Source organism: Arvicanthis niloticus, chromosome 10 (assembly GCF_011762505.2).
Source record: "Arvicanthis niloticus isolate mArvNil1 chromosome 10, mArvNil1.pat.X, whole genome shotgun sequence".
NCBI classification, from domain to species: domain Eukaryota; kingdom Metazoa; phylum Chordata; class Mammalia; order Rodentia; family Muridae; genus Arvicanthis; species Arvicanthis niloticus.
This window is the reverse complement of record NC_047667.1, coordinates 39,334,233-39,354,648: the sequence shown is the minus strand read 5'-3', so window position 1 is coordinate 39,354,648 and position 20,416 is coordinate 39,334,233. Positions and strand designations below refer to the sequence as shown.

At 44.9% G+C, this 20,416-nt stretch overlaps 1 protein-coding gene across 1 annotated transcript in view; it reads left to right on the top strand.

Moving 5' to 3' along the window:
• The first annotated feature begins 646 nt into the window (after positions 1–646).
• C10H1orf21 (chromosome 10 C1orf21 homolog) overlaps positions 647–20,416 on the top strand; it is a 208,590-nt gene continuing 188,820 nt past the window's right edge. Inside the window, exon 1 of the mRNA XM_034512847.2 lies at positions 647–1,038. The gene's annotated coding sequence lies outside the window, so the exon portion shown is untranslated. The remainder of the gene's footprint in view (positions 1,039–20,416) is intronic.

Below are 20,416 nucleotides of genomic sequence, written 5' to 3'. Positions count from 1 at the left end.
AACCTTCTCCAGTTAGCTCTGAACAGCCACAGCCTCTCTGCGCGGCCCAGGTCTGTCGATCTGCTGGATAGACGTCTCCCTTCCAGGCTCCAGCCTCAATCCTGATGAAGACTCGGTCGGCACCCACACCACCAACCAAGTGACAGCCCAGGGAAGGCCAGACAAGACACAGCCTTCCTATCTGGGTCTGCCCTGCAAGCCTGCACGGGTGCGCGCGAAATCACACACACACACACACACACACACACACACACACACACACACACACATCGCACTGGCTGCATCCACACCCGCCACACAGACCCACAGTATGCCCTTCCTGCAGGACACACACACACACACACACGCACACGCACACAGAGCTCGCCCTTCCTGCAGCACGCGTGTGCATGCACACACTAAGCTCGCTCCTCTTCTACCGACAGCACACACATGCACGCATGCACGCACACACAGGCCGACCGACAGACACAAGCTAGCCCACCCTCCTCTCTCCCCGCAGCCCTGGCCGCCCAGCCCCTCTTCCCGGAGAGCCGCGCCCGCCGGCCTCCGCAGGCCCCGCCCCGGGGGAGGAGAGCCGGCCGCGCGCGGGAGCGGGGCAGGGGAGGGGACGGGCGGCGGGGGAGTGTCTGGCTGCCCCCGCCCCTCGAGTGAGCGCCTGGGCGCGGAGGTCCCCTCCCTCCTCGCTCGGAGTCTGCCAGCTCCCGCTCGCTCCCTGCCCACTCCCGGGGGGCCGTTCCGTGGCGCGGCCGCCGCGGCCACCGCTTCTTTCACACTTTAGTTGCGAGCCGCGCGCCGCGCTCAGTGACTGGAGAGAGCTGGCCGCACGCCGCCTTCCCGCACGCACGCACGCGGGCCCGGCTCCGGGGTTTTCTGCTTTTACTCTAGGCGGCGGGGAGGAGGGGGGAGCCCCGGCCACACTGTAGGGAGGAGGAGGAGGAGGAAGACGTGGAGGAGGGAGGAAAAGAAGAAGCGCGGAGGCCAGGGGCGGGGGTTGGGGGGCTTGCCCTCTTCAGCCCCCCCCCGCGAGCGCCCAAGGTAAGCGGGAGCCACCTCCGGCGCGCCGGGCATCCCGGGTGGGCGAGGAGGGAGGCCTGCGGGGTGTCTGCCGAAGGGATGGGAGCCGCGATCCCCCTGCTGCCGGCGCTCTGCTCGGGCTGGGCTGCTGCTGCGGGGCTGCTGGGGCCGCTCGCCGCAAGGGACCGGAGCCAGGCTGGGGGAGTTGGAGGGGGGCGTCTGCTTGCAGGGTGGAGGGGTTGGGATGCGGTTAGGGCTGCTGACGACTTTCGTCACATCGAGGCCTGGGTGGCTGGTGTGAGACACCCCTCCCTTCCCACCCGCACCCCGCGCCGCCCTCAGCCTTCCTGCTCTTCTTTAGCTTTGCCTGTAGCCACTGTTACTTTGCAAGCAGGAGCTGGGAAGAAAAAAAAAAAAAGACACCCAAATTTAGAATCTTTGGCTAAGTCTCCAAGTCCCTCTCTGGTTCCCACTGATAGATGCGTTTTTGTGGGGGATATGATCCCCGGGATTTCTGAAGTTTTGACCTTTTCGGGGTGGCTTGTTTTCTGTACATCTGCTTGCCTTCCTGGGTGTATTTATTATTCGTGCCCTTGCGCGGCATCCGGAGGGTGCTTGGTTGTATTACATGAGCAGATTTCTTTCCCCTCTGCAGGCAGTTCGAGAAGTGCCGCGGCGGCTGGGCTGCCTTTGCCCAGCTGCTTAATGTCCTTCCCTATCATCTACCCTGCCCCCTCCCTCCAGAGAGAGATATATTTTTTATACTCCTATGTAATGTGTGTGTGGGAGAAGTCCCCAGGCCGAAGAGCTTTCATCGCCCATTCATTTCTCCTGTGAAGGCCCTGAATGGCTCAGGCATGTTGATAAAATTTGGAGGGGGGGGTGCCTTTCTTTGCCTGTAGAGTTGCTTGGCCAAAGATAAAAATATGCACACCCAAACACGCAATAGTCTCGAGAGAGAGCAAGCACAGTTTGAGAGGGAAGTGATTTGTTTCCAGTAGGAAGTTGACAACCTATGAGATACCTTCATCGCCTGTGAGTTAGGAAAAGTGTTTTAAGATCCAGCTTATGCTCTGTGGCTGGAAGACAGCCAGAAGTGCAGTTGCTGAGCAGCTCTGAAAGTGATACACCCTGACCAACCAGAACCTCAGTGAAGACCAGCTACTCTGACTCAGACATTGGGAGGGGGCCGCTTGGCCACAGATTCCCTGCACTTTTTTCCTCCCCTTTTAGACGTGTGAGGAGCTGAGAAGCTCATTATACAAATGGTTATAAGGAACATCTTCCAACGATGCTGTTCACTTTCTACCTAATGAGAATAACCTTTGAGTTTGGTGGATTTGGGTTGTACCAGGAGGAAGCAGACATGGGTGGAGTGGGCCTGGACTACTTCAGCTCCTATTGGGGGGTGGGTGGGAGGTTAAGTGGTATTTAAGAAGGGTCTGTTAAGTCCAAGGTGCAGAATATGGGGGTTTCTACCCCTTAGTCTTTTGTACTTCTGGAGCTGAGTTATATGATTAACTGAATACATGTTGTGTTGGCTGTTTGGAAATCCAATTGATGGGATTTGGAAATTAATCTGGACTCCATCATCTGCTTTCATTTCCCTACTTAACAAGGCAGGAAGGGTCCCTGGGATAGACCAGCCTGGTGTACTTAAAGGCATTAGACACTCTGCTGGCACAAGTATTTCCGAGATCGAGATCAGAAGTGCAGTGTTGAAATGTAATCCCTTCTGGTGTGTGGTACTGTGCAAGCTAGGTTTTGAGAACAGGGTTGCTAGGAAAGAAACAAACACAAGTGCTCTGGACCCCTTAGATGGGAGGATGTCTCAAGAGGCCTGAGGTGCTTCTGGCCTTTAGCTCACATCTCATTTGGAATACAAACTCTATCCACACCCCATCAAATTTGGAACATATACCCCACTTGCCCTCCGTCCACAGACCGTGTGGTCAGTAGAGGGATCCCTATCCTTCAACAGGAAGAAGTTCATTGTAGGACGATCCCAGCTTCTTCTTAGTTTCTTCCTTCTTAGGGTTAAAAGTTTTTGCTCCAAGTTGAAAAAAAGCTGATAATTTTGTTTTCTTGTTACCTCTTCCCCAGCCTACCTTCCTTAATCATTTCCTATGGATTTCTGTGTGCTGATAGGGCATTGTGCATTCTGTTTCGATGAGATCCTGTCTCAAAGGAGGTGGACAAAGTTTCTGAAGATAACACCTGAGGCTTGTGTTCTCTCTCTCTCTCAAAAGAAGAAACTTGAATGTCTTGAAGCGTCACAAATATGAATGAAGAATAACCCCTTTTCATTGGTACTGTCTGTGACTGAGGATGAAGATGGGTCACACCTTGTACCATGTCCAGGCTGCAGGCGTTTTAGTATTGTGTTGGGTTTGGCATTGAGCAAGCTCTGCCCAACATCGTATCTGAAAAATGGCTTGCCCTAGGCTCTTGTGTGGCCACTTCTACTGCCTATTCCTTGTCAGAGAAGTTATCAAAAGCTAAGTGTCCCTGTGCTTCCCTTAAGTCGAAAGAATGCAGGAGATACTTATACAGAGGAACCTAAGTGTGTCAGTAGCCACGTAAACACCTTTAGTGACAGGCTCATTTAAATAAAAAGGTAATGGGCTTTCGTGTCCTTCAACGTTTTCTTCAAGCACACTACTTTGAAGATAGCTCAAAGGAGAGACTATGATGGTAATTCTGGCTGGACACTGGAAGAAGAGTCAGTTAATAGAAAATGCTCAGCTCATATTGTCTTAGAACACAATGCCTTGTTTTCCTTGGGGTTGTTAGAATTGAATATAAAGGGGGCGTGGCATTGCTTTGTGTGTCTGGAATGTAACTTTCCTCCTGCTGTGTGGCTGCTGTCTCAGGCTGTGGGTAGTGGCTTAAACTGTTTAATTCCGGATCTCCTCATGGCTAAACTCTTGAAACCGAAACTCACCAGAGTTTGGGGTTTGAGGCTGTGCAGGGGAATGAACTGGGATCTCTCAGCAAGCCTTCTGACCAGTACCCTGCCCACTGTCAGGCAGAGGTGAGACTTGGCATGTTTGTCCTTAGAATTGAATTTTATGTGAAAATGGTTTTTACATAAAAGTTGATTTCCCTCTAACGTATTGACGGTGTAAGGCAAGCAACCCCAACATCTAGTAAATAAGGACTTACTCTGATAATGGAGAGGTTAGACTTAGTTTCATAAAAAAGCACAGCACTTCAAAAATACTATTTTGGAAATGATTATAGTATGACTCCACCCCACAGTGCATGGAGGGTGATGAGAAATGATCCAGGTATGAAGACTCCACACCGTGTTCATGGTGGGTGTTCTGGGTATCTCTGATCCTCCTCTGCTTTTAATTTATAGTGTATTTGTGTGTATTTAAGCACGTGTACATATGTGGGCAGAGGGCAGCTTGCAGGAGTCGGTTTTCTTCCTTCACCTTGTGGGTCCTGGGGGTCAAACTCAGGTTGTCAGGCTTGGTGGCTGGCACCCTTATCTGATGAGCCATGTCACTGACCCAAGTAGAAATTATTTTATGTTACTAATATGTTTCTAGTAAATACATTCATTTTAGGCTATTTCATGGTGCTTTGAGCTTCATTACATAGTGTGATGGGATAAATCATATTTAGATAGGTTCTTGATAAATCCTGAAAAGTAGATTCCAACAGTGCAAATACTACTTTGAAAACTATGCATGCACACAGGTGCGTACACACACACACACACACAACACACACACACACACACAAACACACACATAAATATGCATGCACACACACAGAGACACACAAACACACACATAAATATGCATGCACACACACAGAGACACACAAACACACACATAAATATGCATGCACACATACACACACAGGGCTAGGCCTTTTGTGCAGGAAGAACTGTAATAGTAAAACTGCATTTAAAAAAAAAAAACAGTCACAGTCTTGACTTTTAGGGCTCATAATTCAAGAGCCCATCTGAAGTGGTGTGTAAATTATACATATATATATTTTTTCAAAGTAGGCAATCATTTAGCCTGGTTGTCTCAGTTCTGAAGTTTAATTTTACAAGTTACAGTTGCAATAAGAAACAGCGTGACATGCTGTGGTTATGCAATTATGACAGGAGTGCTTGGGGGTAAACGGGGATGGGATAAGCATGGAGACGAAGCACAGGAGTGTCTGCAATTGCCAGGAACTAATCCGATCCCTGATTTTCCTATAAACGTGAAGCTGGAAAACTATTTCCTCGGTTGTAAGTTGCTCTGTTTCTTACACTTGGGAAAGTGTGCAGCTTTCCCAGTCTGAATTCAGGCTACTGACCGAGCTACTGGGAGGCATGGCTGTCTTGAGTCTCTCAGAAACCCCCATGGCAGCTGGCACGGCGTACTACTTTGCACTTGGAAGTCACTCAAATAGTGATCAAACTGAAGGAATTAACTTAATTAGTTAAGGTCTGTAATGTGTTTAAGACCTTGGAGAAATACATTAGATGCAGACATAGTTTTTAATAAATCTGTGTGCAAGTTTATTAAGAGCTGTGTCTTATGCCTCAGGGTGGGGTCTTTGAAGCATATTTGACAGAGAAGCTAATACAGGATGCTCCATTAAATTATCTCAACTCTTGAGTTAGAGTCATCTTAATTTGGGATAGCCATGATTTCCCTAGCTGATGAACCCTTCTCCCCTGCCACCTCATCATTTGTCTGAGGGGCTCAGCCGATACCAACACCTCTTACCATCTCTTAGTGTGTTCTCCATGTCTATAGTCTTGGACATTCAACTATAGTGGTAGCCATCAGGGGTTTCCATGCTGGCGGCTCTCCTGGTGGTGAGGTCCTAGGAGAGAGAGCTCTAGCGCTCTCAACTCCCAGTTTATTAGGTTCACAGCTGCTTCCTCCAAAATAACCTGGAAAAAAGCAACGTGGAGCCCTGCCCAGTTCAGTGAGCTCACTCCTGCTCCCAGCATCCTGTGGCTCTCTCAGAAATCTGTTCTCTTGGGCTGGCCTTACTTACCTCCAGTTTCTCTGCCAAATATCCCTTTCAGTTTCCTATCCTTCCTGGAGCTTTTCCACGCGTTTCTGCCCCACAGATGTTCACCCACAGGCCCTCTGGCTTCTCTTCCCACCACTGTATTTATACCTGCGAGACACTAGGTTTTTTGGAGAATGGGCCGCCCCCTATTATCTTAACCACATCTTCTCGGGAGCCACTTTCTCTGCGTTCCTCCCACCTGCCTTCCAACTGCGGACTTCCTGCTTCCAACCAGGCTCCTCCCCTCTACCCTCGGGCGCCTGTGGCTGAGTCCTCCTTTACCCCACACCTCCTTACTCCTCCCACCTTTTCCCCCTATCAACCCTTAGATCTTCTAGCACTCACCTGCCTCTGCCTGTTTCGCAGCCTCCTGCCATCTCAACAGATGTCTTTACAGCATTCGTGAATTGACAGTCAGACACTCCGTACCTCACGGATAGATGGAATTAGAGCACGCGAAGTTTAGGGAGCTTTTGGACTTGGTTTTCACTTATTGATTCCAGCACGGCGCTGTTGTTGATTTTGAAAACCTCCTAGGCCATTGGGGCATCATCACACTTCTTTGCTTCACTTTGAAGTTCATCCTCTGCTGGATAGTAGCAAAAGGAACTGTCCTGATGATGACTGCTATTTTTAAAAAACGTAATCAACAAATCTTGGGAAGCATTTCACAGCTTTCCATAACAGCCCCAGTCAAAGGCTGTATTACACACCAGATTCTCCTTGCTAATCACAAGTAGAACGATTTCATTTCATCTTCTTTATCTTGTCTTCTCCTTTAGTTACATAAATATTGCTGTAACTTGAGCCACATCCCCTCCCCGATATTTTTTGTGATTTTACAGTTCTCTTCTCAATGAGTGTTTGATAAGCCCCTGGGACACGTTTATGCCAAGCAGAGGGCTCTGTAGCTACCTTGCCGATGTCACCTCTAAATCTGTAGTCGATGTTGGCCTTGCCAGTGAATGGAAACACTTTGACAGAGGATTATAGGCTAGAACCTGGCAAATGCAATACAGCTCAATGGTAGGGCACTTTTCTAGCAGGTCCGAGGTCATAGGTTTGATTCTCAGCTCCAGAGAAAAAAAGAAAAACAACAAAAAAGCAAAACCAGTATAAGCTATTGACCTGTTAGTTTGAGGACTGGCCTTTTTGATAAAATTGGACTTGAGAAGCAGCTTAGACACTGATGGTGCAGCAGGGAGACTGGGTTTAAGTAAGCATTTTCTCTCTGAGGGCTGTTTTATTTGATGGCGGCAGATATTGCAATGGTTTGAGTTCATCATCGAATCCCACATTCCACTTCCCTTGGTGACTTGCGGCCTTTCCTGCCTAAGCAGTACAGTGTTTTCTCTGCAGAGTGGGGCCATCTTTTCATACCCGTTCTCAATAAGTGGTAAGTGAAGTGGGTCTCGTAACAGCTCGGGAAGCGCTGTGCACATCACAGCCGCTCCTGAACTCCGGTGTTGTGAAGGAGGACCGCGTTCGTTGTCTCTAGTGCAGTAAAGGCCTTGAAGTCACATGGCTTCTCATCAGAAGATCTGAAGGACCCAGGTAAAGTGAGGCAGACATGGTTCCTGTGTGCCAAGAGGTGACGTCGGTTCTGTCTGTAAGCTCTGTGGAAAGCAGTTTTCCTATGATAGTCATGTAGCATCTCCTAGGGTTAGACGGCGGTGAGGGGTGAAGCAGCGTCTACCTCATTCTGCATCTCACACGGAAGCTGTGATGGAGGAATTCACAATCGAAGAATCTCTGTGAGCTACAGAACACCTGCTAAGAATTCAGTGTTCTGTTTTCTATGTTAGGGACCTAGGACTCTCTAAGACAGCTTCCCCAAGACGTATCTGCTTACTCCTGTGGCCTCCTCAGGCTGTCCGTGGGATGGCCTCCCTCTTGTCATCCCTTTCTCAAGACGAGGCCCTTTCTCAAGCCTGAGTTCAGATCCTCCATGCTCTAAGGAATTCCTTCTGCTGTGAGATGAGTTTGTTTCAGTACCTTCCATGTACCCCCTCAAGCACATCTGTTCTTATTACGTGTGGTTTTAGGTTAGATAATTTTCAGTGTAGAGAATGGAACCTATGATGTCACACTGGTCAAGCCCACCTACCACTGAGCTATCTCCCCTGCCCATCATTTATATACTTTCGTAGACCCAGCTAAATAAATGCTCATCTGTCCTGCCCACTGAGCCAGAAAAATTGATTGTGTTGTGTAAGTAGCTATTGGTTGATTGACAGCTAATAATTGATTTGAGGCTTGTCCCCCCCCTTTTTTTTTAATGAAAATGGTGCTCCCATTTAAAATCCTCTTTAAATGAGGAAGTCTAGTCTGCACTGGGAAAGATAGTGTTGTTGTTGGCCAAGGTTAAGGCACTAATCTTTATTATTTGCTCCAATAATTTATTGAGCAAACATTTGCCTTTGTTGGTGGCTCTCTGTGTCATCTCTGTGCCTGGCGCTGAGGAGATGCTGGAGATAGGGAGAGCAGAAGGCCTGGCCCTGGCTTTGTGTTGTCCCCAGGCAAGCCGGGCAGTTGTCTTGTAAACACATGGTCCGTGCTGAATACACAAAGGTGCTTTGGGAGCTGAGATAAGAAAGCGCTTGAGTTGGGGGACAGGCCTACAGGACACCCATTTTCTCTGTGAACAGTCCTGGTTTACTCTTCCTGCCTAACGCTGCTAGCATAGGACCTCATGATCCCCCCCAGGAAGTCTCAGATTGGACAGTTAAATCCGGTTTGATAGGTTTTTATTTTTCTCATTCTGTGCATTCCTGGACTCTTAGACTGGCATTTTGGGACACACATGTCTGGAAGGAGGGAGATGAAGCAGGCCGCTGCAGTCAGAAGAATCCCTGTGCAGAGGAGCCACGTGGCTACTGCTCTTCTTGGCAGCTCTTGCCAGGTGATGGAGAACCGGAAGCTGAGGCTCATGAACTGTGTAGTTTGCTGTAGGGTTTGGGGTTTTACTCAGCATCTGAGCAGTGGGAGTCACTGGAAGCGGGAAGATGCGTAATTTTTGCATGGTCTTTTCTTGAGTGTAGAGAAGAGACTAAGGGGGGGGGGGTGGTGGTCAAAGCAGAGCAAGTGGACTGTTCTGTTAGTGCCAGCCCATTCAGGGACACTGACAGCCTACTTAATTCCTGTGAGGGCAGATAGGTCAGGGATTTAAAACAAACAAACCAAACCAAACCAGAACTGTGGGGGAAATGAAGGATAAGTGCTAGTATTTTCTGAATGGATCACGCTCACTGAGATGAAAGTTACCGAGTCAGTTTAAAATACACGTTCTAGTTTTGTCTGTTCTCTTAGACGGAGAGGCCTAATAGGTAGCTGACCTTCCGGCCTCACTTTCAGAAGAGAGGTCGGGGATAGAATAACAGGTTTGCTCTCAGCTCAGTCATCATTTCTTAGGGACTCATTTTGCAATTTCCACAGCAAGGTTAAATCCCCCCATTCTGCCTCCTCACTGTACCATGCGACTCCTCCTCTGTGTGTCACCCCAGTGTCGCAATTGTGTGCTCATTTTTTGTGATTTTGGATTAACATTAATACTATACCCCACCCCAAGGTTAAAGCACACTCGGGCAAGATTGTATCTCTTTGATCCTTCTCTATTAAAATAATCCTATCATACAGAGAGGGCAAGCAGACTAGGCAAGAGAGGTGTCTGTGAGATGGGGGGGGGGAGGGGGAGAGAAAAGATCGAGCAGTGGTGTTTATCAGAATTCTTTCGTGAAGAAGTAAAATAATACTGATAAACTCTACTCAGGATTTGTGGTGTCTCTTATTAAAGGAAGCTGGGGATAGCTACTTCATTGAAGAATATCAAATATTTCCTCACTCTTCAAAAAAAATAAAATAAAATAAAACCCGTTGGCAACTTGCCACTGTTATACTAGGCTCTGCCTCATGCAAAGCTGGAAGCTCAATCACTGTTAGTTTGTATGTTCAGACTCTGAATTTGCCACTCTGTAACTCATACCAACACCCGAGGAGGTGGTAACAAATTGAGGCTGGATTTTGGAGGAAGATGAAACAGCACAAGGTTTAATTGTTGTGAATTTATGAGTGTGTGTATTGATTTATAAGGGGATAAAAATATGTCCCGCCGATGAGCGGCCATTAAGACTAACCACATGGTTGCAACATTATCGCAAACGATGGCTAATTGTCTCCTTCCAGAAGTGGAGGCCGAGAAGCAGAAGACAGAAGCAGGGTTATTAACGATGTGTAGTATAAATAGGAAAGCCCATCCAGACTCCGATTTTCGTCTTCTTAGTGTCTGCAGAGAGACTAAAGGTAGAGGTGGGTGCTGCATCCTAATGCAGTGGGAAGGATATATTAGCTTTGGATTCAACAGACTCTATTCAGCTTCCTCCACGTCTAGCTTGTAATCGTGACTTACAGTGGCAATACTTGGCAATAGTACTAATTGAAGCTAGTGTGTCGAGTGTTTGCTCCCAGGTACTGTGCTGAGAGCATTATATACATTCTCTTCTTTAGTGCTTGCAATAGCTAGCTGCAACAGTTTCTCTTACTCTTGCTTGATAGATGGAGACAATTGAGAAGCAGCATGCTTGGGCCCTTGACCAAGGTCTTGTGGGTAACAAGATGTTGTGATGAGACCAGAATTGGTTTCTCTGACTCCATCATAAGGCTTTTAATGATAACTCCTTTACCAGCTCTGCCCTCTACTCTCCCCATTCCCCTTACTCATGTTTTCTTTTTGAAGTATAATTACAGACATGATTATCATCTTGTCTGTACCTGGAATATTATTTATAAAAGATAACCATTTTTATATAACTGTATTATCATGTCATGCCTAAACTTTTTAGCAATAATTTTTTATATCAAATATCAAAAGAGCAAATTCTCTTGATTGATTGCTTCTCTCCTTTCTTTCCTCCTTCCTCTTCCTTCTCTTCCTCTTCTTCCTCCTCCCCATTTCCCCCTCCTCATCTTCCTTCTTCAATGATTCCTTTGTGACATTTTTTAATGTCTCATAGGTAGTAAGTGAGGTGCTGGGTCTAGTCCAGGCTCTGATGGATGACTCTGGGGTTTGTTGTCAAGCTTCTCTGTCCATAATAGAATTATCCCAGGCCCTTCAAGCTACTGAGGGTCACTGCCATTGCAGAACAGGTTGTAAAGCTAGGATAGTCTTTTATCTGCGTTTGCTAGCTGGGATTTTTCTCTCATTAAATGTATCAACCATTTGGTAACCTTGAAGTATATGTCTTTCAGAATAATTAATGATTGGTTTTCTTCTATTTTAATTAATGTTCAAAATAATGAGATGATTTTCTCATATCTTCTACATGAGACCAGTGAGGTGGCTGTTGTATTGCTTATGTAAATATCATTGTGAACACATGGATTTTAATGCAGTTTCTATTTAAACCCCCTGTGATTATTTATTGATTTTTGTACTATTTTTTTCTAGTCAGGGTCTTGCTTGTAGACCAGGCTGGTCTCCAGTTGGCAGTCTTCCTGCTTCAGCCTCCAGATGCTTATTTATTTTGAAACTTATTCTATGTTTTTCCAGTGGGAGAGTCTTTGTAGTGCTTTCTGAGTCTGCTTGACAAGATTAGGAAGCCATTGATAGATTCATTCCTTTCTGGTTTATCGAGGTGTTTCAGCTTCATGTTACATTTGTTTTTGTTTTGTGCCTCAGCTCTTCACTAGGATAAATAATGTTTAGATACCAGAATCTAGGTATTAAGCGTTCTTGCTGCTTCCAGACCTTACTGATTCTTTTTTTCAGTGGGAAGAATTAGGAAGGTATATATGTATATACATATCCACTAAGATATGTTTATAAACACATATGCGTATATGCAGATGGAGATAATAATTTATATGCACATATTTGCATATGTGATATTTATACATAATTTTATTTGAGATAATCAAACTTTTTTTTCCTTTTAGAAAAAGCAGTAGCATTCTGTAGTTTCTATACATTCCTCTTTGTGCTTAATAGTGTATTTGAGGGATCCCTTCGGAATTTTCGCCTTACATCTTACAACTGTGACTTTGTGGTGTTAAAGTATCCAGATGAATTGTTTGAGTTTATGGCTGCGTCTAGGTGCTGTAGTGGAGAGGGCTTTCTTTTTGTTGATGGAGATTTAGTTGCGAATCAAACAAAAACCTTGAGTGTACAAGGCCACAGTGGGAAGCCTTTTGAATATTTGTTAGTATCCAATGGCTTATCTTTATGATAAGTTCTAGGAAGTAGAATCATTGGGCCAAAGGATAAATACCATGGAATTTTTCTCAGTGGTCCCATTGGCCTCAGAAGTGCTGCAAGACCCTCAGTGGACACCCTGAAGTGGCAGATTACGCCAAAGTCTATTTTTTTGTAGATCTCTGATAAAACTTACTTTATAAATGAGACACAGTAAGAAGTTAAAATTAAACAACTGTGACACTATGCTATAATAAGTTATTAAAAATATGAATTATATACTTCTGGACATTTCTACTTAGTATTTTCAGATCCTTACTAGTGATATGCTGTAAAACCTTAGTAGTTTTGTTAACTGAATAGCGAGAGGTGATGAAATACTTGTCTACTTCACTGACCAACTCCATCTTGAGTCAGGGTCTGTTGTGTCCCAGGCTCTTGGTAGCTAAGAGTGGCCTTGAACTTGTGATCTTGGAGCTTTCAGTTCCCAAGTTCTGGGGTACCAGCTCTCACATCATCCTGCCCAGTGTGACTGGATGCTGGCAATCAAACTCATGGCTGCATGCATTCGAAATGAGCTTCCCTCCCAGCTGAGCCTCACCCCAGCCCTTTGTATCTCTTCTGCAATGAACTACCTGCCATTCTTCTCATGATTCTGCCTCAGCTGCCCCTCCCCCCATGGATCATCTCCTGTATTTCCTTTATTGCTGTATTGGAGATGTGATTCCTTAATGTTTATGAGCTTTTCTCAGTTTATCGTTTGTCATTTTCACTGATTACACTATTCATTATATAAATGATTTGTTTTGTCTTTTTTATTGCTTCCTGGTTTTGAGTCATACTTTGGAAACACTGTCCTTATTTTCCAGGCTGTAGAGTAATACTGTATAATATAATATAATATAATATAATTAATATAATATGACCCATGCGTGTAGATTGTTAGTAGCTATTGCAAATATGTAGATGAGATTAATTATAATAATGTATTTCTTTTAACTCAAAAATATTTTAATAAGTAAACATTATTTAAATAATTGATATTTAAATTTTTATTACTGTATATTATTCAAAAATAATAAGTTTCGTTGTATTCCATAAAATGTAGAGTGTATTTGGATTATATTTGCCCATACTAAACATTTTAGGACTACGTGTATATGTTTTAATTAAGAAAAAAAAAGATTTAGAAAGAATTTTGTGGATGTGTACATGTGTTTATGTAAACCATGTGTGCAGGAGCCCATGGAGGTCAGAGGAGAACATCTGACCCCTGGCACTGAGTTGCCGGCAGCTGTGAGCCACCTTGGTTTAGGGATTGAGCCTAGGACCTGCGCCGCAGCGGCAAGCGGCCCTGACGGCTGAGCATCTTTTTGTCCTAGCGCTTTAATTTCTGATACAGCTCAACTTCACACTGAGCTTTTATTGTAAATACTTGCTCTGTATTTAGATTTCACAATTTGCAGTTGAAAAAGAGTAATTTCGTATAACTGTGTCCCAAGTGCACCAGAGAGTTTCCCAGTAACTGAATTCGGTAGGAGTGTTTGAACTTCAAGTTCATTTAGTTAAGAATAAGTCAAATAATAGCCAGTTCCTGAGCACCCCATAGTCACGTGTGGTTGGCAGCTGCCATTTTGGAGAGAAACTCACCTATGTCGTCCTTTAGGAGTTGTGTGGTTTTGTCGATCATGTTTCACTATGAGTTTATCTTAGTGGATGGTGTGGAGACTGGATCCAGTTTCCTCTTTTTTCAGCCTAGTTATCTGGGTATTGCAAGCCCATGCTTAAAAAGTCCATTTTTGCCCATTGGTTTTAGATAGGCCCCAATTATAGAATTAATTTCCATAAGTAATCAGTTGTACTTCTACATTTTCTATTCAGCTCTGTCCCTTCATGCTCCAGTACCCTGCTGTTTAATCATCGTGAATGTAGAATATATTTTAATATTAAAACCATTCATAGTGCAATGCCATCTCACGCTTGGCAAATCTGTCATTGTCAAGTGTTAGGTAAAGACATGGAACAGAGAGGCCATGCTTATGGCACTGGTGATATCAAATTGATGCAGTGATTTTTGGGAAGAGGTTTGGAATACATCATTCCCTTAGTTGTCAGGAGAGCAGAATGGGGGTCTCCTTTCAATATGTAGCAAGACTGGAATGAGCAGTAACCTCAGTTTACCATACCAGCATCACCAGTTTTTATTTGCGTTAGGTTGATTTCCCAATGAGAAACCCCCAAATGTATACAAGAATGCCTGGAGCAGTGCTCTTCATGGTAGCAACACTCTTGAAATGGCCAGTGTCCCTGCCAGCTGTACACTGAGTAAGGAGGCTCTGTGTTCATACAAACAGTAGTGAGAGTAACCTACACCTTGGTAAGTCACCCTATAGTACCCTGCTGTCTTGTCCTACTATAAGGCTGCACGCTTATTAAAGTTGTAATGTTTGAGGTGGGAGGAAAGCCAAATAGGATGACAATATGGTAGGGCACCATTTAGGTGAAGTTCAAAAATGCTTAGTCCACACACTTTTTTTGTTTAATGAGAGAGTTATGTGCAGGAAGCCATATTCAGAAAGCAAGGGGATGATGATAATGATGATGATGATGATGATACAGTGTGGGGCCTGTAGATGCTGCAGGGTGAAAGGCAGGTTGCCCTTGGGAAGGAGCTTGTAGGAAATTCCCTGGGTCCTTGCATGGTTCAGAGATGGGCATACAGATGCTCGTTTTGCTTTTCATTTGAAATCTGCATGGATTATTGATTAGTTCCTTGCAAAAGAGGAGCCAAACAGTAGTAAGTAACCTGAATCCAGACACAGAGGCAAAGCCAAGCTCAAAAGTAAATTTATGCTGGAGAAAGGCTGCCAGGTTGGTTGTTTTTGTTTCTTCTGTCATAACAATGACTTTTGACTGAAGGCAAAATTTGCCTTTAGTATCTGTGTCAAGCAGCAGGAAGTGTGTTTTTATGTAGTATATGCACACAAGGGACTGTGTCATCAACAGGTACAATGTAGATATAATATATAGCCTTGTTGGTCCTTCTATACTAAGCAAAAGAAAACATGTTACTTAAATAAATTATCACCACCATTTAAAACTTTATTGAGTAAGAGCAGACCCTCCCTCCCTCCCCCTCCCCTCCCCCTCCCCCCTCCCCTCCCCCTCCCCTCCCCCTCCCCTCCCCCTCCCCCTCCCCTCCCCCTCCCCCTCCCCCTCTTCCTTCTTAGGATCTTACTTATATCAGGCTGATCTCAAATTCACCATGGAGCAGAGTCTGGCCTAGAACTACTAATCCTCCTGCCTCCACCTCCAAAGGGCTGAGATTATAGGCACATCCCAACCATGCCTGATGAGAGTGAATTTTTGAAGCAGACTCTTAATAAGCACGTGCTATATGCTAGACACTACACTGTGTATAGGAGCTCATTTAGCCTGAAATGCAGCCCTTTGGAAAAGCAGACATGGATTCCCTTTTATAGATTGATAAGCTGATGCCCAAGAGGATAAATGACTTCTCTGAAGTCACACAGGAAGCACATGGTGGAGTATCAGCACAAGTTTACCTGGCTTCCAAATCCACATTCATAATTTCTGTTTCAGAACGTTCTAATGTCTGCTCTCCTTCTCCCTGTTGAGTGCTTCATCTTCTCCTCTGCCCCTTTTAGCCTGATGGAGATCCATCCCAGAAAGTCTGTGTTTCTACCTCCTAAAATTTTAGACAAGGAAATCCCTCAGTCTCTTGGGAGCAGCTCTTTGTGATATCTAAGTGAGTTTTAAACATCAATTGTAGGCTTGCTTCACTGTAGAGTTGCTAAGTGCCTGTTTCCTTCCTCTCTGACTTGCATGGGCTCGATTTGGTTCTGTGGGAGACCTGTCTCTGTGTTTGATTCCTTGGTTTTAAATACGAAGCCTTCCCCAGTTTGCGTCCCTAAGACTAGCCTGAACTCCCAAACCTTCCTTAGGCAGACTCCACCGGCATCTCTCTCCAGCCTGTCAGGTTGTGGTTCCTATGATAGTTTCTTGTCCCTTAAAGGACCTACATACTCCAGCTTACGGCAAATCAAATGTGTTCCTGATCTTTTATCTTTGGTATTGCAGTTTTTTTAAAAGCAAAGTACTGGTAATTCTTACTTTGGTTTGATGGTACAGATGTGTGTCTTCTCAGGTCCCCAGGTCTATTCCTCCCTCCTTTTTACTGATATTTTCATCAGCAACTGCAGCTGACAAGGAGGACTGGGCGACAGGATGGAAAAGAAAATTCAAATGAGCATTTGGTTGCTAGGGAACCTGGTTTCCTCAGAGATTATGACTTCCAAAAATTATGTAGGAATGACAGGAGAACCACTTGGGAACTGCTGTCCCTTCTTTTGAGTCATGCCCCTGTGGCTGTTGAGCCTCTCTCCCTGAGAATTGATATACTAGTTGTTTCAAGGAAGTGAAAGTGGAAACAAAAATAAAAACTAGGGATGTAGGTCAGTGGTACAGTGCCTGCACAGGTTCAAGCCTCAGCAGCAGCAGAAGGCGATAATGTCTTGTAATCTTGTAATCAGCATGAGAAAGTTGGGGTAGGAGTGAAAATGGCAGCTGCCTTTCATGCCTTTTCATATCTCTGGTGAGCTGTAGGTTCTTGATGATTGAGAGAGCCACTTTTAGAATGATTGACAAGCCATACTTATATATTTCCTCCATTTTCACTGTTTCGAGTCTCTGCTCGAGTAAGCTCTAGGGCCATGTAGAAGGAAACCTACTATTGCATGATATAATCATTGCTCTGTGCAAAGATGGAATCTTCATTTTGTTTTTTTTCCACTTAAAAAAACATGTTTCTGATTAGCTAAGTTCACAACTAACCACGTTTCCCCCTGAACTAACTCATGTGGTTGGAGAAGAGACACAGCGGGTAAAGATGGAAAGGAAGAGCCTGGGAGATCCAGCTTGGCCGTTTCCTACCTGTCAGACCCTACACTCCCCATTTCAGTTAAATGTCACAGAGATAGGATTCAAGTGAGGGTTGGGGATTCATGCCAGTGACAGAAGGAAAAGCAACCCTATATGTACGATCAAGAATTGTTCTTTGGGAAGTGTGATTTCTGTTTGAAGGTGTGGCCAGCTTCTTTGTTAAGTGGCAGGGGAGATAAGACTGGGGATAGGATTTACTGGACTAGCACTGCCTGACCTCAGAGGCCCCAGGACATCCTTGCAATGGAGGAAGTACATCCTGGATGCTTTCCCCAGTGATTGCTCTGTTAAAAGGCTATTCAGGAAAGACTTGAGCCTTATTCGGATCCCTTTCCATTGTGTGGAGTAAGGGAGCCTTGTGGAGACTGGTTCAGATTGAGATGCGTGTGACAGTAAATGAACCTTTCCCCTGTCCTTGTCCCTAGGCCCCTATCACTTCATGGAATTGAGTCTTTGCTATAGAACCAGCTGTGGTTATCATACTTTATGAGTTCAAAACAAGTGAGGAGAAACATTTAATACATACCTAGATGGTATTTCCTATAATTGAAAGGATATACATTTATCTGGTAGCTTTTAATGTGAAAAACTAAGAAAATCTTCCAGATGATGTTTTCTTTCCAAGCTAAACGAATCCATTCCCAGGAATCCCATGTCAAGCTCCACTCTATCCCCTTAGTGCAGCCTGTGCATCTGCTAACCCAGGGCATGTGCATCTGCTAACCCAGAGCACGCTCCTCTAGAAACATAGACATGTTTCCTTCTCCAGCAAACACAATACAGCATCTTGCGTTGCTTTGATAGCTTTAATAAATAGGTTTTTAATACACCTCTGTTCCCTTTGAAGCATCATGGCTTTTGTGGGAATGAGGAAAGGCAGACGAGAATGTTTAAGGCAGGGTATGAGATCTCTGGCAAACTATACATGGCGACTGAGATGCCACATGAATGTTATATTTGACATAGGTACCTTTCTATTTTTATCAAGTATGCAGAAATTGTATGTGTGTGTGTGTGTGTGTGTTGCACTAACAGTCATGATGGAAGGAAGAGTGTACAGCTGCAGGGTCTGGTCCTTGGACTGTTTGCACAGATGGGATGATGGATATTGGGAGAGGAAGAGCGTTTAGAGGCCGTCAGGTAGCACTGGGAGTCTGGCTTCTGGTTCTCACATCTTACTAACCTGGCCTCTAACCTTGTTAGCTCAAATGACCAGTAATCCTAAGATCAGGCAGCCAGGAAGGAGAAGTCTAACCAGAAACAGCAGCCGTTCCCACATCTCCTTGCTGAGTAGGTAGATGACTCAGTGCACTTTGTAAAACAGTAAAATTGCTCTATTAAAACTGGGAAGTGTGTGAATGTTAATATTATTACATCACAGTGGGGAATGGCTTGTTTTTGGTGGTGGTGTGTCTGCAAATTAAGCATAAATCCTGAGCTGAAACATTACTTTTTAGTGACTAGATGGGCAGCTGAGTGAACCCAAAATCTCAGTCAATTGTTTCCATAGCAGCCACAGGTTTGGAAGGTTTGTGCTTATAGATGTGAGCTCTTGCCTATGAAGAGACTCCAGCATCCCACAGCAGTGGGAAAACACTGCTGCATTGCTTTGACTGTCTGTCTGTCTGTCTGTCTGTCTGTCTGTCTGTCTGTCTCTCTGTCTCTGTCTCTCTCTCTCTGTGTGTCTCTGTCTCTCTCTCTGTCTCTCTCTCTCTCTGTGTGTCTCTGTCTCTCTCTCTGTCTCTCTCTCTCTCTCCCCTCTCTCTTCTTTCTTTCATTCAAATCCAAATCAACTATGGATTGTGATGGGGTTATCTGGGGTTATGTGCTAGGACCTGGGGCTTTGCTAAATTAAACTATAAAGTAAATGTTAGCTAGCATCACCAGGCATGGTGGTGCACATCTTTAATTCTAGCTCTTAGGGGGCAGGAGTAGGAGGATCTCTGTAAGTTCAAGGCCAGCATAGTCTACTTAGAGAGTTCCAGGGCTACATAGAGAGACCCTGTCTCAAAAAAAAAAAAAATGTGTTCTATCAAAGAGGGATTTACAACAACAACAACAAGAAAAACCTGTTGAGTTTCTTAAGGAAACTAAATTCAATTTAGTATATATTTGTCAAGCCCACTGCGAGCCTGGCATGGAGCAAGGTGAGAGATGAGCTAACCCCATGGGAATCCCTGAGAGGAGCTTGGACAAGGACAAAGTCATGGGTAGTGAGTGCTAGCTGAATGCAAAGGCATTCTTCCCTGCAGGCTCTGTCACCCTTCGGGGATTCTCTGACCTTTGAAATGGCTGTTGTAAACGATCAGATTTCACCATGATTTCTCTTACAACTGAATCTGATGCAGTCTCACGCATAACAAAAATGACACATTAGGGCCTTTTATCTAACACTACAGTACTCACTCAGAAAGCCTGTGCTCTTTTGCTGTTCTCACAGTGACCCAGTGGGCTTAGATATCAGTGTTCTTGCTACTGGAGGCTACCTAGAGTTATTTCAGGAGGAAGGGGAGACATGGGTAGTTCCCAACAGTCTTCTTTTTCTTTCTTTTTTTTTTTTTTTTTAAAGACTTACCATTTTAAATTATATGTGTGTGGAGGTGGTTCAGGGAGGGTTTGTGCACATGGGGCAGGTTAGAGGTGTTGGGTTCTTCTGGAGCTGGGGTTCCAGGCAGTTGTAACCTGCCCGACTCTGATGCTGGAACCTAACTGTAGTCCTCTGTCAGAGCGATGGACTTTTGAACCAGAGCACCCAACACTGCCATCTCGTTGGTTGGTTTGGTTTTTGGTTTTTTGTTTGCTTGCTTTTGTTTTATTTATTTATTATTTATTTATTGGTGTTTGTTTTGGTTTTGTTTCCCTCCACTTTTACTCAGTGTACAAAAACAGATCCTTTGCAACTTGGGGGAACCTCAACCTGCGGCTGTGTAAAACTGATGGGATTTTGCTGTGCTTTCTTTCTCCCCGTCCAGGAGCATCCCCAGCCCCCACTCCATAAACTGCTCTTTGCTGTTTGCCGGTTAGGGTCCTTTCATGTTGGACCTGGTTCTGATCTTTACCTATTGTAGGAAGAAATCTCTTCACAATTGGGGAGGAGGTCAGTGGAAGGAAGTGGGAGTCCTGGAGGGTGGGGATGTGAGCTGTGGACTCAAGGACGGGGAAATCTGCAGAGACTGAACTCAGTGGAATTTAAAGGCAGCTTCTGTCCCCCATGTC